Raw genomic sequence first — 22,013 nt, 5'->3', positions numbered from 1 at the left:
GAGCCCAATTTGCTTGCGGCAAGCAGCAAAGGGGACCGAAATCTGAGACAAAGCATGGAACAAGCACCACTGCCCCTCTCTGACCCTGCCCCCACATACAGCATCACAACCCAGTGACTGGGTCACTCCCCCCGGGTGAACACCTAAGGCTCCACCCCTCATATGTAACAGGTGCAAACAGACCAAAATGTTACTTCTAAGTTACTTCTGGTGAACAGACCAGAGCCAATACTTCTAAGCGACGAAGAAATAGCCAACCTATCAGATGCACAGTTCAAAACACTGGTGATCAGGATGCTCACAGAACTGCTTGATTTTAGGCACAAATTAGATGAAGGCTACACTAAGTGAAATGAAGCAAAATGCACAGGGAACCAATAGTGATGGGGTGGAAACTGGGACTCAAATCAATGGCGTGGACCAGAAGGAAGAAAAAAATGAAGAAACAAGAATTCAAAAAAATGAGGACAGGCTTCAGAACCTCCAGGAAATTTTTAAATGTTCCAACATCTGAATTATAGGGGTACCAGAAGGAGAAGAGGAACAGCAACAAGTAGAAAACTTATTTGAACAAATAATAAAGGAGAACTTCCCCAATCTGGCAAAGGCAATAGACTTCCAGGAAGTCCAGGAAGCTCAGAGTCACAAAGAAGTTAAACCCAAGGAGGAACACACCAAGGCACATTATAATTACATTAGCCAAGATTAAAATGAAGGAGAGAATCCTAGAAGCAGCAAGAGCTAAGGGCACAGTAACCTACAAAGGAGTTCCCATCAGACTGTCAGCTGATTTCTCAAAAGAGACTTTACAGGCAGAAGGGGATGGAAAGAGGTATTCCAAGTCATGAAATCCAAAGACCTACAACCAAGATTGCTCTATCCAGCAAAGCTTTCATTTAGAATGGAAGGGCAGATAAAGTGCTTCTCAGATAAGGTCAAGTTCAAGGAGTTCATCATCACCAAGCCCTTATTATATGAAATGTTAAAGGGACTTATCCAAGAAAAAGAAGATAAAAACTATGAACAGTGAAAGGACAGCAAACTCACAGTTATTAACAACCACACCTAAAACAAAAGCAAACTAAGAGGACAGCTAGATCAGGAGCGGAACCATAGAAATGAAGATTACATGGAGGGTTAGCAACAGGGGAGTGGGAGGAGGAGAAGCGGGGAGAAGTTACAGAGAATAAGTAGCATAGATGGTAGGTAGAAAATAACCAGGGGGAGGGCAAGAACAGTATGGGAAATATAGAATCTAAAGAACTTGTGACACATGGACATAAACTAAAGGGGAGGAATAGTGGGGGGAGGGGGTGTGCAGGGTGGAGGGAAATGAATGGGGGGAAATGGGACAATTGTAATGGCATAATCAATAAAATATACTTTAAGAAAAAGGCACTACTCTGAGGAGTAAAAAGCTGACCAGCTCAGTTAATCAGCATTTGATCCCAAATGACCTTTGTCTTTGAGCCACATTGGAATCTCTGTGAGTCCTGGGTCCAGGGCAGTCACTGACTGTTGCCTGCCTTCTCTCCTGTGTCTGCTCCAGGTCCCCAGAGCTGCTTACAGCCAAGATGGGATCTTGCAACTTGACTGCGCACTTTGAAGTCTGGGCTGGGGCTGGGCCCCCCTGCCTTCCTAGCAGGTTCTGATGCCGTGGTCTGCAGTGCCCACTTGGAGTAGCAAGGATGTAGAACTCCAACTAACCAGACAGAAGGTTGTCCATGCACAGAAAAGAACATGAGGAAGAAGATGACCAAATGGTGGGCAGAGGATATGGCAATAAAAACATCTTGAGGATCCAGAAAACAGAGAAAGAGAACTTTCAGGCATGAGAAATGGCTGGCGTCGCAAATCATTGTTTAAAGTCAGTGTACGTTTGGTGGCAAGAGAGACAGCCCCTTCCTGGGAAAAGGGTGTGCGGAGGAGATGCAGGTTACATTTAATCTTCGAATAAGTCAAATCAAAATCTTTGGACCCAGGTTACCGAGGTTATGGGTAGGAAAGAGTGTGCAATTTAAAATGGAAACCACAGAATCTAAGTAAAAGGGGGAAAATGGTACAAAAATCATGATTTTAATGATAGAAACTATTGGAAATAGCAGGATGATAATATATACACACATATGTTTTATATGTATGTCTTATGAGTACATATAATGTGTGTGTTTTATAATCTGCATATATCTATACATGTAGCATATACTAAATATGTATATCAGAGGATAAAGAGGAAACAAAGTGAGTAAAGGGAAATTATATAAGAATTGATTGCATTTCTAGAGTCAACAGTGAAGCTTATAAAACTGTTGGCTTTGTTCCATGAAGGGAGAAGCTTGGTTAATTTATTAACTCACATTACACAGGTTTCGATGTTTACAAAATGATTTCGAAATCATCATCTCCTTGGGAGGTGCCTCTGAGGTCCACGGACCAGGCCTCACCCCAGCCATGCAGGGCGGGGCAGGTCCTGTTTTACCGAAATGAGGAAATGGGGGCTCTGAAGTGTGTCCAAGGTCAGGAAGGCAGTAAGTGATAGAACCTCTTTTCTCTTCCCTTTATTCCAGTTCTAAATTAAATTTTTGTCACAAAACCCACAAGCATAAAATGAGTCATATATTTTAAAAGAATTTGGAAATGGATCAAATATTGTGAACAGAGAAGTCTTCCCCTTCTTGCTCCTGGCATGGGAAAGGCACCCGGAGGGAACTGAGAGAGCAGAAATCAAATAGTATGAATTCAAATGCGAGAGGCCAGCTGTAATCTTCAGGCAGCCAAAAATGAAAGTCAGCTTTTGTGTTTCCTGGACGCAGTCATCAGATTCAAGAGGTCGGAAAGTTCATCGCTACACAAGGATCAGGGCTGAGAGCTGGGGTCAGCCCAAGTCAAAAGTGTACCTGGTACCCTCTTCCAACATTTAACAGGGCGCAGCAACCTCTGAGTTATCTGCCTGTCTCTTGCATGCATGCGTAGTGCTCTCACCTCTGGTTTTGTACTTTGACTCTGTTTGGAATTCATAGAGAGGCAGGAGAATTGTTTCATACGTTACATAAGGGATTTAAATATGTATCTTCATTTTAATTTTCAGTAGGATATTCAGTGTGTTATTTCAATGTTTTACAGAATTTGGGAGGTGTGCCAGATGGATGAGCAGGTACTGGGTGCATTTCCTTTTAAATCACAACACCTAGAAGGCCCCTGTGTACAAGAAGAGGCCCATACGCATTCCTATGTCCTTCCCAGGTTGTGACCAGGGCACAGCCCCAGCCTCGAAGAACTCTGCAAAGAAGTCACCAAGAAATATGACCTCACAGCATGTAATAAAAATGAATTAAAATAAGGAACATGACAAGAATACCTGAGACTTCTAAGTGTGAATGGTCCCCCTAGAACTGGGCAGTGCACAGCCCACACAGGTGTGCACCAACCCTGAGGCAATTCTTTCTCATGGCTATTTACTCAGCATTATGTTGGAAGGTCAAGAAAAAGCGATACTACCAAATATATATATATGTATGTATATATGTGTGTATATATATGCGTGTGTATATATACATATACATGCATATATATATATATATATACTTATATTAGGCAGTGTAAAGATTCAAATGAAAGGAAAAACTGTTATTTTACATATATTATATGGTTGTCTACCAAGAAATTCCAAAGGAATCAACTGATAAACTCTTATAACTATTAAGAGAAGTCTGTAAGGTGACCAGTCAAAATATCAAACCAAAAGTAGATTTCCATATATCCATCAAAAACAATGAAAAACAGTAAAGCTATGATGAAAATTGGCTCAGGAATCGAAAATCAATACAAAAGAACCAAGTATCTAGCAACAGACAAGGAGAAGTGAGAATATCCAACTGAAATACATGATAAAGATGATATTTCAAATAGAAAGGAAGAAGACAGACTTTTCAATAAACACTATTAGAACAATTCATAAAAAAAAGTCCAGGTAGGCTAAAGACCTATTTTTTATGATAAAAGTATTAGAAGGGGTATGCCAAAATATTGTCAGAAGTTTGGAAGTTGAGAATGCTTTCTCTTTTTTTTTTCAAAAGATTTCATTTATTTAAGTTTAGAGAGAGGGAAAGGATGGGCAAAGAGGGAGAGAAACAATGATCAGCTGCCTGTCGCAAGTCCCCAGCTGGGGACCTGGCCAAGAACCCAGGCACCTGCCCTGACTGGGAATTGAACTGGCAACATTTTGGTACCCATGTTGGCACTCAATCCCCTGAGCCACACCAGCCAGGGCCAGAAAGCTTTCTTAAATAAGCACAAAGAGCAAAATCAAAAAAGGAGAAAATTAATAACTTCAACTACATCAAAACAATAACAGCATAACAATAATAGTAAACACTTCTGTAGACTAAAAACACATTAACGAAATTAAAAAACAAATTATAGGCTTAGAGTATTTATTATATGTATATCAAAGAATCACTGTTACGAATAAATATGAAACTCCTACAAGTGAATAGAAAGAGATAACCCAATATAAAATGAGCTAAGGATATGAGTGAGCAAATAAGAAGAGATAGTCTGATGGCCAAGAATTGTGCAAAAAGACGCCCAACTTCATTGGTTGTTATGGGTTGACTTGCATCCCCAGTACACCTCAGAATGTGACTCTATTTGGATATAGGGCTTTTAAAGAGGCAATTAAGTCCAAATGAGGTCATTAGAAAGGAGTCTAATCCAATATGACTGGTGTCCTTGTCAGACAAGGAAATTTGATCACAAAGGGAGACCCCAGGGATGCACTCACACAGAAGAAAGGCCATGTGAGGACATGGCTAGAAGGCAGCCACCTGCAAGGTGAGAAGGGAGCCTCAGGAGAAAGCAAGTCAGCAAGTCACCAGGACCACGAGAAAACAAATTTCTGTTATTTAGTCTACCCAGTCAGTGGTATTTTATTATGGCAACCCTGGAAAACGAATACCTTGGTAATCAGAGGAATTTAAGTACTTATAAAAGGGTTACTGCTTTCCCTCATCCAGTGGGGAAAGTAATAAAATATTTAATAAATAGCAAGCATCAGGGTGGGAAGAAGCACCATTATTCTCTAACAGTTGGCATATAAATTGCTACACTCACCAGGGAAGGTGATTGGACAGTATCAAAAATTAAAATGTACATATCTCAGGACATAGCAATTCAGCTTCTCACTTGCACATGGGCAGAAGGAGGCATGTACGTGAGGGTCATTGTAGCATTTTGGTAAAAAGGGAATATAGGAAACAACGTAAGCATCTATCAAAAAGGAAAAGGCTAAATAAAAGCATTGAGTTAAAATGGAGGTAGAGCTGTGCATAGATCTGGAAAGTATCCATACAGAATATGGATACAGAAAGTGTGTTGAGTGGAAAATGAGAATATAACAACAGCTGATTTATTATTACACACACACACACACACATATGCAAAGGAAACCATCTGCCAATAAATACACCAAACTGGCTACAGGAATTACTTTTGGGGGAAGAGGGTATTAGTGATGGCAGGATGGGTAAAGGAGAATTTAGCTTTCTCTGTACTGCTTTTTCATTTTTATAAGGAGCATGTGGTAACTTAGAATTTAAAAAAGCTATCACCTAATAACAATAGTTTAATCAGTTTTGTGGTTGTCTATTGTATTTATTCCATAATAACTGAGAAACAAGGTAATAGCTTGAGACTAGGAGCTGGCAATTTTTTCTATAAAGGGCCAGATAATTAAACTTTTATGTTTTGTTCCTACACTGTCTCTTTTGCACCTACTCAATTCTGCTGTTGTGGAGATTTAAAAGCAGCTATAAATAATACCTAATGAATGAGCATGACTGTGTTCCAATAAAACTTTATTTATAAAAAAAGCTGGCGGGCCAGATTTGGCTTGTGAGTCATAGTTTGTAACTCCTGATTTAGACTGTTTATTATAGAACTAAAACATTTTAGTTATTACTTGTATTTTAATAGTACTTTACTACTTATTTTTATTGTACATTATTATACTGTTAGTTGCTATGTAACTAAAATGCTTTAAATAAATATTTTTGGCAAATGGTTTTATTAACTGGCTCATTAAATAAGTAATGGCCTCCAGGGCCTTGCTTAGGCTATTTCGGACTCCAAGTCTCCGGCAGAGAGGGGCTGATCGTGTGTATGCCTCGGGCTCAGGAGGACTGAGGTTTCCACTATGACTGCTTCTCTAGGAAGGGAAGGGTCGGGGGGTGTCCTTAGTGGGACCCAGCACTAAGCGACTGTCTTCGTGGTCTCTTGTATCCCAGAAACGTGGAGGGCAACAAGGCCGACATGTTACACAACCCACTATGATGTAGATCTCAAACATAAATTACATTTGTGTTCCCACACTTTTTTTTGCATGGAGCTGGGGTGAGGGCAGTCTGTCCCTAGCAAAAGAGAAAGAAGGAAAAAACCTACCTGCTTGGTGGTAACTTCTTTGCTGTGACTTCTCCTTCGGAGTCCACTTTGAATAATCAGGAACAAAGGGTCATTCGGAACATCAAGACCCCCATTAGCCTAGTTGTTTGCTTTTTGCAGGTGAACCCTTCCCTTGCCAGGAGAGCCTGCAGGTCCTGTTGAAGTCCAGGCAGTGCTTCCTGTTCTCTGTCCTCGTCATAGGTTCTTATTCCCCAGGATATGAGCCAGTCTTGTCTCTTACTTACATTTCAGTCCAGGTCAGATGTGGTTCTAAGTGACTCCCAACGGACACTCCTAAGTTCCAAGTCCAGCACTCCAACCAGCAAATGAACAGCTTACCGTATTAACTCTCATTACGTGTCCCTACTGTTTTCTCTCTGCTGTCTTCACTGTAAAACTCAGGACATGGGTAGAAATGTTGCTAGTCTCTACTTTGTGTAACTAATTCTGAGCAAATTTCGTCTTTCCGATGGTCTCTGAACTTTAGTCATTGGGGCATAGTTATTTTAAACTTAGCTGTCCTAACATATTTTCCCTTCGTCTAAGCCACCTTCCTGGCTAGTGTTACCTGCCAAAGTACTGGATTCTGATGGTGCCTATGAGGGAGGGCCCATGGGTTTATAAGAGAGAGACCACCAGCACAGAGCAATTAGGAAAGAGTGTGAGATGAGCTTAGGGGACTGAGCTCAGATCACAAGAGCGTGACCTGTGGCTCCACCTCAGGACAGCTGGCTGACCAGGAGCAGGGAAAATGGACCATGTGGGGAGCTCTTAGGAGTTCTCTCCTCCTCTGAGAGCCAGCAGCTCCTTACTCTTAGCCTAGTCCTGCAAGTTCCCCAGCAGCCCCTGCTGATGGCTTTTTTGCCTTCTGGGGGAAAAGAACAGGTGAAAGTGGTGGGCTTCTTTGGATACATTGCTCCTACCTGCTGTGCTGCAAAGCATGCACTGTGACCGGTGTGAGAGGGGACTGGATGCATGCTTCAGACGACAGTAAAGCAGGGTCATTGGCCACAACGGGAGAGGGAGACTGATGGGCCAGGTGGGAAAGAGAATTAGGGATTTCCAATAAACTATCACAACACTCTTCATGTGGAAATTTGAACTTCCTGAAATCACTTATTTCCTGATTTAAATTGCTTTTAGTTTGAATTATACAAGTATATATTTAATCCAGCCCTCTAGATAAGAAAAGCAAGACTTTTCTTGCTTTTATCTTACTTAAGCATCATTATCTGTTTTTTTATTTAAATTGGTTTCTTCTTTTCCATTCAATTTGCCCTTCCCAGGGGGTGCAGAGGATTTGAGTCTGGGATTTCCCAGGGGCCCAACATTTCTCAAGTGGTTACTTGCTTGCCCTTCCCAACCAAATGCAGAGAATTAGATGGCTCACACAGCTCACTGTCTTGGTGAAGACTGAGACCCATGGTCATGGGCCTCCTCTTTTTCAGTCAAGTCTCTGACTGTCCATAGGTGCTTCTGCCGGGGCTGGGTGGCTTTGGATTATAAATCCCACTGGCTGGGAGGTTGGCTTGGGCCTCGGAAAGAGAGAACCCAGAATAAGTGATGTACTGGATTTGGGTCCCAGTGGAAACAGCCTCTTGTTGTGCCCCGGGGGCTGTGTGCTGGGGCTGGTGGCATCCCTGGGACCCTGAAAACTATGCCCAGAAGGCCATTAGCACAGCCACAACGGGTGGGAAACTCACCCCAGGAAACTCATATTTCCTAGATTAAAAGTAGCCCTTTCTGGGAGCAGAGAGGATTTTTAGGGCAGTGAAAATATTCTTGTATGATACTATAATGGTAGATTCCTGTCATCATACATTTACATAAGCCCGTTGAATGTACACCACCAAGGGTGAATGCTAATGTAAGCTGTAGACTTTGGATAATTACTATGTGTTAGTGTGGGTTCGTCACTTGGAACAGCTGTACCACTCGGGTGGAGGAGGCTGATATGGGGAAGCTACGTATATGTGGGGGTAGGGAATATATGGGTGACCTCTGTACCTACCTCTCACTGTTGCTGTGAACCTAAAACTACTCTAAAAAATCTTAAAAGTAAAAGTGAGCCTTTTTGGGAAAAAAAAAGCATTTCTGTGTCCAGGAAAAAGAAGAAAGAAAAGGAGGATCCAAGCTCAGGGAGGGCAGCTTGCCAGAAGTCCTTGGGTCATGGATAAAACGCATAGCTTTCGTCATTTCTCAACTCTTTCCTGGCTCACAAGGGCCTGGCCTTATCTCTCTTATTAAAATGGTGAATTATTTACTACAGAAACAGGGGACAAAGAACAGGTTATAAAATTACTAATGCAAAGAAACTCTTCTCCGGTTTTTGCAGGGATCTCTGGACCCTCTGTCCTCTGGGTCTGCTGCGTGTTATCATGGACCAGACGACAGGAGAAAAGCTGTAAGACTGCCGGTCAACTTTAACATCTGGCATGGCTGTAAGCTAAGAAAACACCCAGAAAATACACTGTAGTTATTAAGGAGAGCATACTGATGCCCCAGACAAGGGGTTTGCGTCAACCTCAAGGGCAGCTGGGAAGTTGTTTATTGTGGCAACCAGAAATGTTCAGCTCCTAAGCCAGTCATGAGAGAAAAGCAGATCTGATAAGCCCAGGGAGTTTTCTTAGTGTGAATTCATTTAACGTTTTATCTCCCTTTGGGAGTATTTGTATTTTAAAAGAACTGAGAGAGTCAGCTAAAGGAGTGAAGTACCAACCATGTAAAATCAGGTGAAGCTTGAGGAAGATAGATGTTTCTTAATCAGTCACATGGTCCTTCTCAAAAATCTCTTAGGATTCATCTGGGATGTGCTCAGTGGGCCCCAGAAGGGGTTAGCCAGGGCAAGACACGGAGGTGAGGCTCTGGTCCCTGGAGGCCATCTTGGAGGAACCCTCTCCCTTTCGTCCTTGGGTGCAGGCAGTAAAAGACTGCCCAGGAATAGGAAATAGGAATAGGAAGGCTACTGGGAATAGAAAACTTGCCTCTGAAAATGGTTCCATTTTATCGCTAGCTGAAAGCAGTGACAAGAAGTTTCCCTTTTTGGAAATGGCAGGTTCCAACAAGTAGGCAAGTCACTAAAGTTGAGCTTCAGCTGCTCCAGACCCTGTAATTGTCCAGAACCCCATCAATTATACTTGTTGTGGTTGGATCCTCAATATCTTTCCTCTCAGAATCTTGGGACACTTTGTTTTTACCTCGTTTGTGAATTACAATGCAGAATGTGATGTCTGTGTTTTATTCCCCAGTAGGTTATAATCTCCCTTAGGGAAGAGGCTTTTAGCTGTCTTTTATACAACCTTGTACGAAATTCATTTGGTGGTGTTCAGTGTGATTCAATAACTCTTCCAAAGATGGTCTGTCTTGGACTTCTAGTCAAGATGGAGGTGTAGATAGACACACTGCGCCTCCTCACACAACCGAAAGAAGAACAACAAATTTAAAAACAAAAAAAAAACCAGAACTGATAGAAAATCAAACTGTATAAAAGTATGACAATCAAACAGTTAAAGAAGATAGTCATCCAGACCAGTAGGTGTGTGTGTGGCGGGGGGGGGGGGGGGTTCCACCCATAGGGCCCCCTGGTGGCCACAGATGAGAATAAGTCTACCAAGACATGATCTGCTTGGGGAGGAAAGGTGGCTGATCTCTCAAAGGAGAAGGACAAAGACCCTTTTCCTCAATGAGCTTCTATTGGGTTAATTTTGCACAGGAATACAGGTAAAGCTTATTAATCATTCTCAGGCAATAAGGATCAAGCAATAGTTAACATAGAACAAAGAACCATGAGGGCTTATTCTGAGTCAGGGTCTGTTAGCTAAAGGGCTACAAAACTTTGGGAAACAAATTCATTTCCTGCTCGGACCCTTATTATTTAATTGAGAGCATTCTTAACAAGGCAGGTTTTATACAATTTTACATATTCTTGCTCAGGCCTAATTACCTAGAGAATGCCCCCCTTTCCAGCACAGGGCTGCACCACCCTCTGTCATTGTTTCAGGCTTAAGTCAGGTAGGGGAAGAAAGGCAGCCAAGAGATTACAAGACTTCTCGCAGACAGAATGAGGAGTCAGGCTATGTCAAAGCTGAGGGGCAAGGGTCCATCACCCCCTTTTGCCATAGCCCCCCAAGTCCTTCCATAGGGGCCCCTTCAAGACCATGCCTATCTTAGGTCATCCCTCCCTTGAGGAATCTTACCCGTCATTGGCTAACCAGTCATCTACCTGGGGCCAAGCAGGGTGAAGTAAAAAGACAGAGGCAGCACCCCTGTCAGGGAGATAAGCTTTGTCTCCTTAGTGGCTTATGGTCCCAAGGTCTCTCACTCAGACTTAGCCAAGGGGGATTACAGCTTCTGAAGTCAGGCAGGACAGTTCCTAACAGGTAGGAGGGGCAGAGACAGGCTGATGGGCAGAGAAGATTCTCAGCAAGGCAGTGGCTGGAGGACCAGGGTGGGAAAGGCAGCAGCTAGTGGTTTCACATTTGCATAAAGATAAACCAGGAGTAACAACTGGGGAGCAAGACAGACCGTGCAACCCAGGATTCCAGGGTGGGGAAAAAAGCCTCAAAACCTCTGACTGAAAAAATGTATGGGGGTTAAGGTGATGGGAGAAACTCCCAGCCTCACAGGAGAGTTCCTTGGAGAGACCCACAAGACTCTAGAAAGTACACAAAACCACCGCCCCCAGGAAACAGCACCAGAAGAACCCAATTTGCTTGCGGGTAGGAGAGGAAGTGACTGAAAGCTCACTGAAGTGACCGAAAGTGACAAAAAATTGAACAAGTGGCATTGTTCTCTCTTGGAGCCCTCTCCCACATGTAGCACCAAAATGCAGCATTGTGAATTGCCCCGCCCTGATGATACCTAAGGGTCCACCTCTTACTACATAACAGGCACACCAAGACAAAAAAATGGCCCAAATGAAAGAACAGATCAAAGCTCCAGAAAAAATACAATGAAGTGATGAAGAGATAGCCAACTTATCAGATGGAAAGTTCAAAACACTGGTATTTAGGATGCTCACAGAATTGGTTGAGTATGGTCACAAAATAGAAGAAAAAGCAAAGGTTATAAAAAGTGAAATGAAGGAAAATGTACAGAGAATCAACAGTGATGGGAAGGAAACCTGAACTCAAATCAATGGCTTGGAGCAGAAGGAAGAAATAAAAATGCAACCAGAACAGAATAAAGAAAAAAGATTCAAAAAAGTGAGGAGAAGCTTAGGAACCTGCAGGACAACTTTAAACATTCAAACATCCAAATCATAAGGGTACCAGAAGGAGAAGAGGAAGAGCAAGAAATTGAAAATTTAGTTGAAAACATAGTGAAGGAGAGTGTCCCTAATCTGGTAAAGGAACTAGACTTCCAGAAGTGAGGGAAGCCCAGAGAGTTCTAAAGAAGTTGGACCCAAGGAGGCACGCACCAAAGCACATCCTAATTAAATTACCCAAGATTAAAGATAAGGAAAGAATCTGTAAAGCAGCAAGAGAAAAGGAGACAATTACCTACAAAGGAGTTCCCATAAGACTGTCAGCTGATTTCTTAAAGATGGTCTTTCCTAACAGTGAATTAGTGTTCTACTTTTATTGAAAAGGAGAAAATAATCAGTTCACAACCATCTTGAGAGAATCTTCTAGCAGCTCACGTCACTGGTAAATGAAAATCATGTTTACTCTTAACTTATTATTAAATGAAATAATTCTCCAATGAATAAAACCTCTTAAATTCTAACTTTTTTAAAATTTAAACACCTGATGATGGCAAATGTCATCATGGAGATAAAAAAATATTTTTATAGGAAAGAGATAATTGGGTATTAATATATGAAATTGTCTAAAAACTAAGATGTGATTTGGAATTCTATATTTTTATTAAATTACTATAATGTATAAAAATAAGAGATTGAGGAGAGAAAGTGAATATCTAGAATCTGATAACACAATGATGCTTTTTCCTAGTCATATTAATATGACAATCATTTTCTTTCCACAGCTATAGTTGTTAAAGTGCTTTGCCCCACAATATTATATCAGGAACTTTTGAAAAAAATGTAAATTTAGGGGTCAGATAGGGAACACCTCTAGCAGATGAGCTGGATCATTTCTTGGAAAAATTGTGCCTATTCCATCCATGAATAGTTAACCATGTGTAACAACAATTGAGGCTGCTTAGCCACTCAGCCTCAGCCAAGCAGGTGCTCCAGCCTGTTTTGCTTCTGTAAAATGCAATGTAATCCCAATTCCTAGAGTAGGAATTCAAGAAAGCACTCAAGTTATTGTGTTTTAACATCGCCAGTTACTTTTTATTTGTAATTTATTTCATTAGTTTTATTTTTAAAATTTTATAATGCATAATTTATCAGTCTCTAACATTTTTGTTATGGATATATGTGACATAAAACTAGCCATTTAAGCCATATTAAATGTACAATTTAGTGGCATTAATTGTTTTTTTTTAAATTTAAGCTTATTTATTTATTTATTTATTTTTTTATTGATTATGCTGTTACAGTTGTTCTATTCCCCCCCTTCATTCCCCTCCACCCTACCCCCCCGTCCCCACCATTACCCCCCCTTTAGTTTATGACCATGTGTCTCAAGTTCTTTAGATTCTATATTTCCCATGCTATTCTTGCCCCCCCCATCTATTTTCTATCTACTGTCTATGCTACTTATTTTCTGTACCTTCTCCCCCCTTCTCCTCCTTCCACTCTCCTCTTGCTAACCCTCCTTGAGATCTTCATTTCTATGTTTCCACTCCTGATCTAGCTGTCCTTTTAGTTTGCTTTTGTTTTAGGTGTGGTTGTTAATAACTGTGAGTTTGTTGTCCTTTCACTGTTCATGTTTCTTTAACTTCTTTTTCTTAGATAAGTCCCTTTAACATTTCATATAATAAGGGCTTGGTGATGATGAACTCCTTGAATTTGATCTTATCCGAGAAGCACTTTATCTGTCCTTCCATTCTAAATGAAAGTTTTGCTGGATAGAGCAATCTTGGTTGTAGGTCTTTCGATTTCATGACTTGGAATACCTCTTTCCATCCCCTTCTTGCCTGTAAGGTCTCTTTTGAGAAATCAGCTGACAGTCTGATGGGGACTCCTTTGTAGGTGACTGTCCCCTTAGCTCTTACTGCTTCTAGGATTCTCTCCTTCATTTTAATCTTGGCTAATGTAATTATGATGTGCCTTGGTGTGTTCCTTCTTGGGTCCAACTTCTTTGGGACTCTCTGAGCTTCCTGGATTTCCTGGAAGTCTATTGCCTTTGCCAGATTGGGGAAATTCTCCTTTATTATTTGTTCAAATAAAGTTTCCACTGGTGGCTATGCCTTTCCCCCTTCTGGTACCCCTATAATTCGGATGTTGGAGCATTTAAAGATGTCCTGGAGGTTCCTAAGACTCTCCTCATTTTTTTGAATTCTTGCTTCTTGACTCTTTTCTGTTTGGCCATTATTTGCTTTCTTCTGGTCCACTCCATTGATTTGAGTCCCAGTTTCCTTTTCATTGCTATTGGTTTCCTGTGCAATTCCATTCATTTCAATTAGTTTCGCCTTCATATATTTGTCTAATTTGTGGCTATAATCAACCAGTTCTGTGAGGATCCTGATCACCAGTGTTTTAAACTGTGCATCTGAGAGTTTTGCTCTTTCTTCATCGCTTAGATTTATAGGCTCTGGGGCTTTGAGATCTTCTCGAGCCATTTTTGGTCTGTTCGCGCCCTTTAAGTGTGAGGAACGGAGCCTGGGACTCCCAGGTCATTGGGTTGTGACGTTGTATGTGGGGGTGTGGTCAGAGCGGGGAAATGGCGGTACCCTCTGCTGTTTTGCACCCTGGGTGTGGAGCAGAGCCTTAGGTGGTTCACCAGGGCCGGGCCACTCAGAGTCGCTGGGTTGTGACGCTGTATGTGGAGGTGGGGTCAGAGAAGGGAAATGGCGGCGCCCTCTCTGCCGCTAGCAGCTGGGGCCCGCTGGGGCCCTGTCCCTCGCTTGTCTATCTGCGCACAAATGCGCGACCACAGTCAACCCGCAGCCCTGCTCCCTCACTGTTTCCCCGTGGTCGCTGGGTCTCTCACTAGGTCCAGCCCTGCGCCTGGATTCCGCGCGCCTGAGTCCGTCTGACCGAGTCCTCCTGTGCAACCCCGGTCCACCAGCTGCTGGTTTCGCCCCATACCGGTCAGACTGAAGAATTTGTTGTTAACAGACTTCCGAAAAGTTCAATTTTCTGTGTTCTGGCTGTGTTTTCTGTTGCTAATATTTAGTTGTCTCTAAACTTGGTTGTGTGAGAAGGCATGGATATCCACCTATGCCTCCATCTTGGCAGAAGTCTCTAGTGGCATTAATTGTATTACCAATATTATATGACCATCACCACCATCCCTTTGACCATTCCAAACAAAACGATATCCATTAAACAATATCCCTTTCTCCCTTCCTCCAGCCCCTGATAATCTCTTATCTATTTTGTTTCTGTTAATTTGCCCTTTATAGATATTTTATGTAAGTGGAATCACATTCTTTATTTGTTCTTTGTGTTTGGCTTATTTCGTTTAGCATAATGTTTTCAAGGTTCATCCATGATGTAACATCAGAACTTCATTCCTTTTTAGAGCTGAGTAATATTCCATTTTATGTATGTAGTACTTTTTGTTCAGCTATTCATTTGTTGGCCTTTTATAAGGTGACAGGAAAAGTTTCCTTTTTATTTTCTTAATGAGTTTGTGTAAAAGTGGTATGTTTGATGAATTCATCACTGAAACTTTTTGATCCTGGAAGTTTCTCTGTGGAAGGTTTTGGTAACAAATTAAATCTTAATAGGTATAGAGCCATCCAGACTGCCCATTTATTTTTGCATCTGTTTTGGTGAATTCTGTATTTCAAGGACTTGGTCTGTTCCATTTAAGCTACCAAATTTATTGTCTTAAGTTTTCAAAATGTTCCCTATTACCTTTTGAATGTCTGTAGGATCTGTCGTGACATTCCCTCTTACGTTGCAGTGATACGCCCTCTCTCATTCTTGACATAGATCATCTGTATTTCTGTTCTGTTAAATCAGGATTTCTAGGAGTTTATTAATTTTATTAATCTTTTCAAAGAACCAAATTTTGGTTTTGTTGATGATCTCTATTACTGGTAAGTTTTGTTTCATTGATTTCTGCTCATATCTTAAAATATCCCTCTTACAACTTTCCTTGGGTTTACTTTGCTTTTCTTTTTGCATCTTCTCTAGATGGGAACTTAGATACTTGCTTTCAAAGTTTTTTCTAATATGAGTACATAAAGTTATACATTTCCCTCTAAGCACTGCTTTTGGTACTTCTCATACATTTCAAAGCTATATTTTCTCAATCACTCAGATCAAAGTATCTTCTAATTTCCAATGTCATTTCTTCTTTGACACAAAGGTTATTTAGAACTGAACAACAATTTTAAAAACTTTAAGAAACTATTATTTAACCTCTAAATATTTAGGCATTTTCTAACAATTTGTTTTCTCCTGATTCCTAATTTAATTATTTTATTTCTGTAGCCAAAGAACATTTCCATAGTTTATTGACATTTGTTTTATGGCCCATACTGTGGCCTATATTGGTAAATGATCTATATACACTTGAAAAAATATGTGTTCTGCAGTGGTTGGATGTAGTGTTTTGATTAGGTCAAACCTCTCATAACTTTAATGATATTTTGTCTATTTGTTCTATCAGTTATTGAGAAGAAGGTGTTAAATATCCGACTATAATTTTAGATTTGTCTCTTTCTTTACCTCTGTCCGTTTTGTCATGGATTTTGAAGCTTAGTTATAGTGGCATAAATAGTGAAGAATGTTCCATTTTCCTGATGAGTGGACCCTTTATGATTATGAAGCATTCTTACTCATCTCTGGTAATACTCTTTGTCTTCCCATTATCTTTGCCAGTTATATTGACAGAACCACTCTATGCTAAATATTTTCCTGGTGTGTCTTTTTTTCCATCTATTCATTTTAATTCTTTGTATTTATATTTAAAAGTGCCCCTTACAAATACCATGAAGTGACTTTTGCTCTTTAAAAAATCCATTTTGACAATCTGTGCCTTTTATTTGGAGTGTCTAATTTACTAATATTTAATGTGCGTTATAGCTGGGTTTAGGCATACTGTTTTGCTGTTTATTTTCTATTTGGCCATCTGGATTTTATTTCTTCATTTTTTTTCCTGTTTGGATTAAGTTTTAGTATTCCCAGTCAACCAGGGATGTATGGAGAACTTCTCAAAATTCCTAGGATCTCCCTATTAAATTTCTGTTTGGTTTGTTGTTCATCCCAATTGGCACTGCATCCTTGAGCTAAGAAAACCATGGGATTTTCTACCCCCTGTTCATTTCTTTATTTTTTTCTGATTTCAATATTAACTACAAAAAAATGGTAATCAAGACAATATGGTACGAGCATAAGGAGAGGCACATATAAAGCAATGGAATAGAATTGAAAGTCAAGAAATAAACTCATGTGTTTGTGGTTAACCTATTTTTGACAATGTTCCCAAGATGGGGAAAGAATGGTCTTTTCAAAAAAGGATAGCAAACAAGTAGATAGCCATATGCAGAAGAATGAAGTTGAATCTTACATCACATCATATACAAAAACTAACTCAAAATCAATCAATAACCCAAATATAACATCTAAAACTATAAAACTATTAGAATAAACATAGATATATCTTTATAACCTTAGATTTGACAGTTGAGTCTTAGATATGACACAAAATATACAAATAACAATCAGAAAAAAGCAGCCATAGTGGACTACATCAAAATCGAAAACTTTTGTGCTTTAAAAGGACATTATCAAAAAAGTGAAAAGACACTCCAAATAATGGGAGACAATATTTGAAAATCATGTATCTACCAGGGGACTTGTACATAGAATATATAAAGAAAACTTACAACTTAATAATAAGAAGACAAATAACACATTTAAAAACGAGCAAAGGACTTGAATAGGCATTTTTACAAAGAAGATACACAAATGTCCAATAAACATATGAAAAGATTATTGATATCATTAGTTATCAGGGAAATGCTAATCCAAACTACAAGATACCATTTTCCCCCTATAGGATGGCTATAATCAAAGTTGATTTGAGTTCAGGTTTCTTTCCCTTCACTGTTAGTTCCCTGTATATTTTATTTATTTCACTTTTTCCTCTATTTTGTGACCATACTCAACCAATTCTGTGAGCACCCTGACTACCAGTGTTTTGAACTGTGCATCTGATAACTATCTCCTCATCACTTAGTTTTTTTTCTGGAGTTTTGATCTGTTCTTTCAAGTAGGCCATATTTCTTTGTCTTGGCACACCTGTTACATTGTAAGGGGCGGAGACTTAGGTATTCATCAGGGAGGGACAGTCCGCTTGCTGCATTGTGGTGCTGCATGTGGTGGACTGGTCAGAGAGGGAACAATGCCTCTTGCGTGGCTCTCGCCCTACTTTCAGTCACTTCCCTCACTTCCCACAGCAGATTGTACCCTTTCAGGTGCTGATTCCTTGTGTACATTTGAGGACCCCGTGGGCCCCTCCAACAGACTCTCCTGTGAGGCTGGGAGTTTCTCTCACCCCCGCCCCCACAGGTTTTTACAGCCAGATGTTTTGAGGCTTTGTTTCCCCATGTTGGAACCCTGGTTTGTGTGGTCTGTCTCAGTCCCCAGTTGTTACTCTGGTTTATCCACATGTGAATGTGAGACCACCCGGGCCACCTCACCCACTCTGGTCCACCAGCCACTGCTTTGTTGCGTGTCCTCACTGCCCCGGCTTCCCATCTCCACCCCTCCTACTGGTCTGAATGAATATTTCTTCTTTAACTCCTTGGCTGTCAGACTTCCATACAGTTTGATTTTCTGTCAGCTCTGATTGTTTTTTGTTTTTAAACTGGTTGTTGACCTTCATTTGGTTATGCGAGGAAGTGCAGTGTATCTACCTACACCTACATCTTGGCCGGAAGCTCCCCCCTCTTTATTTCTAACCAACTTCACAACTTTCAGCATGTAAAATCACAAGATTCCATCCTACCTCCCCACCCTAAATCAAGTCTCCCCACTCTGGCAGAACAGCTGCTGGATTGGAGGACTGCCATCGCCACTGACTGAGCTGGGTGAGGGTGGAGCTAGTAGCGAATTTCTGTTTTTACCTGAATCTCTAGCAGGTTTTCAATTTGTTGTCCATTTCTGGTAGATTTCTAGTGTCCCTAAATAGATGTGTTGGACAACTTTATCCGGTTATATCCTTTTTTTTAAGTGGAGAATTGCAGAACTCTTCTTCTATCATAATTGGAATCGACTTTATAGTTATGTATAAATATAACTTCTTTAACCTTTAAAATAAAACAAACAGTGAGAAGAACATATCTGCATTTTCTCTAAAACCATTTTTGAAGGCTTCTTAAGTTATTGAATGTTGTTTGTGCATGGATGAATAGAACAAATTCCTTCCAGGATGTAGTGCCAAAGACCCTTCTCCCCTGTATGACTTACTTGGTCACTTGATAACATTCACCAACTGAACCACAAAATGTTAAGCCTTTATTTACTAGAAATTAATGTTATAAATTAGGATCATGTTATTGAAAACTCATTTCATAGCATAAAATACTAAGACATCATAACTTCTGATGGCATGATAACCAAGATATCAGAAGTACGTGAGTATTGCATCATAACTGTTTTTCAAAACCACACAAATGTTTGCTTCTACAAACGTTGTCTATGGAATTTCACTCAACAAATACTTGAGAAATTACCATGTGGCAGAGACTGTGCCAGGTGCCTGTAATAGAAACAAATGAACTTAGGAGGCATAGCGCTTGCCCTCCCCTCAGAGCTAAAAGCCAGTCAGCAAGGTAGCTGATTCTGTAGACAATTACAATCAAGTGTGAGGTGTGCTGATGTGGAGGAAGTGCGTGTGTTATGGCTGTGGCAGTACCAGAGTTTCCTTCCACATACTTTTGGAATTCATTTTTCAAAAACATTTTATTTATATATTTTTAGAGAGAGAGGATGGGAGGAAGAGAGGAAGAGAAACATCAATGTGAGGAACACTGATTCCCATATTTTTCAGACTATAAGATGCACTTTCCCCCCAAATTTGGGAGGAAAATGGGGTGCATCTTATAGTCCGAATGTAGCTTACGTGCGTGGCTTGCTGGATTAGGGGGGCGGGAGGGGCCAGGCAGTGGTGGAGCAGGGTCACAGGAGGCAGGCACAGGGTCACCACTGCATTTTTCTCCCAAATTTGGGATGGGGGAAATGCATCTTATAGTTAAAAAAATAAGGTAATTGCCTCTCACGCTCCAAACTGAGGACCTGGCCTGCAACCCATGCATGTGCCCTATCCTGGTATCGAACCAGTGATCTTTTATTTTTCCAGTTTTGGGAATGATGCCCAACCCACTGAGTAAAGCTAGTCAGGGCTGTTTTTGGAATCCTTGACACATTAGAAATAAAATATCATTTAAACCTGTACTGAAAACATGTTTTCCATGGTAAGTCTCTCTAAACAGTAAATATCTGGGTAGGACAGTTCCCCTTGGAAGAAGCTTCTTTCTCCTGTTCTAAATCTTGAATGAACATTAGGTCACTTGGGATGCTTTAATTAAAAATACCCTTTTAAAAGTGAGATCATATGGTATTTATCTTTCACCACCTGGCTTATTTCACTCAGCATAATGCTCTCCTGTTTCATACATGCTATTGCAAAGGGTACAAGCTCCTTCTTTCTTTCTGCTGCATAGAATTCCATTGCGTATATGTACCATAGTTTTTTGATCCATTCATTTACTGACGGGCACCTAGGTTGCTTCCAACTCTTGGCCATTGTAAATTGTACTGCTATGAACACTGTGGTGCATAGGTTCTTTTGAATTGGTGTTTCAGGGTTCTTAGGATATAATCCTAGCAGTGGAATTGTTGGGTCAAAAGGCAGATTCATTTTTAGTTTTCTGAGAATTCCATACTGTTTTTCATAGTGGTTGTACCAGTCTGCAATCCCACCAACAGTGAACTAGGGTCCCCTTTTCTCCACAACCTCTCCAACACTTTTTGTTTGTTGCTTTATTATGGCCATTCTCACTGGTGTGAAGTGGTATCTCACTGCAGTTTTATTTGTATTGTTTTTATTTTTTTAATGTTTTATTTATTTTTAGAGAGAAGGGAAAGGAAGGAGAAAAAGAGGGAGAGAAACATCAATGTGTGGTTGCCTCTCACGTGGTCCCCACTTAGGACCTGGCCCACAACCCAGGCATATGCCCTGACTGGGAATCGAACTGTGACGCTTTGGTTCACAGCTTGCCCTCAATCCACTGAGCTACACCAGCCAGGGGTCATTGTGGTTTTAATTTGCATCTCTCTGATAGCTAGTGATACTGAGCATCTTTTCATGTGTCTTTGGATCCTCTGTATATCCTCCTTGGAGAAGTGTCTGTTCAAATCCTTTGCCCATTTTTTAATTCGGTTGCTTGTCTTATCTCACCTTTAACAGGAACCTAATCAACAAGATAAACAAACAAGCAAAATATAACCAAAGACAATGAAATAGAGAACAGGCTGACAGTGACCTGAGGGGAGAGGGTAGGGAATTTCAGGGGAAAAGGGGAAGGGTTTGCAGGAACAAGTATAAAGGACACATGGATAAAAACAAGGGGGGGGTGGAAATGGGAGGGGGTGGGGAGGACTGGGGTGGGTGGGCTGGGATGGGAGTAAAAGGCAGAAAACTGTACTTGAACAACAATTTAAAAAAATGCCCTCGCCTAGCTATACTTCTAAAGATGCTATTCTTTTTTAAACCACTACTGATCATGTCAGAGTATTTGCTCGATCCCAGTACACATGTATAGAAATATCAGGACTATAACCTATACTCCCACAGGAGACAACTTCTCTAACTATAGTGCAGTGCTGATGTATACTTCCTTTAGTTTTTTAATATTTTATTTTCATTTATATTTAGAGAGAGAGGAAAGGAAGGAGAGAAACATCAATGTATGGTTGCTTCTTGTATGCCCCCAAGTGGGGACTTGGTCTGCAACCCAGACATGTGCCCTAACTGGGAATCAAACCAGTGGCACTTTGGTTTGCAGCCCGAGATCAATCCACTGAGCTACACCAGCCAGGGCTACTTCCTTTAGTCTTATAGTCTCTACTCATTTCCTAAGTTACATTGGTAAATTTTCCCCCACTCCCTTCCATGAAGTTCTGTCATACATCTGTAACACAGATTCTTTTAAAAATTAATTTATTCCACATTTACCTATTTCTCCCAACATCCACCTCTTACCTCTGGTAATCACCAGCATGTTTTCTGTATCTATAAGCTTGGGATTTATCTTTGTTTTTTGCTTTAGATTCCACATATAAAGAGATCATATTGCATTTGTCTTTCTCTGACTTACTTCATTTATCATGTCCTCCAGGTCCATCTATGTTGTCCCAAATGGCAAGATTTCATTCTTTTTTATGGTTGAATAATATTCCATTGTATACATATACTACTATTTATTTATCCACTCATCCACCAATGGACACTTAAGTTCTTGCCACGGCTCTAGTTGCCATG

General features: G+C 40.6%; 1 protein-coding gene across 1 annotated transcript in view; it reads right to left on the bottom strand.

Moving 5' to 3' along the window:
- The window catches only part of NR1I2 (nuclear receptor subfamily 1 group I member 2), a 29,991-nt gene extending 22,908 nt beyond the window's left edge, over positions 1-7,083 (bottom strand). The window contains 1 exon segment of the mRNA XM_037158784.2: positions 6,439-7,083. The gene's annotated coding sequence lies outside the window, so the exon portion shown is untranslated.
- Between the last annotated feature and the right edge of the window lie 14,930 nt (positions 7,084-22,013).

This window comes from Artibeus jamaicensis, unplaced genomic scaffold (genome assembly GCF_021234435.1).
Source record: "Artibeus jamaicensis isolate MK-2021 breed Jamaican fruit bat unplaced genomic scaffold, CSHL_Jam_final contig_3126, whole genome shotgun sequence".
In the NCBI taxonomy this organism is placed as follows: Eukaryota; Metazoa; Chordata; class Mammalia; order Chiroptera; family Phyllostomidae; genus Artibeus; species Artibeus jamaicensis.
This window is presented reverse-complemented; position numbering and strand designations above follow the sequence as displayed.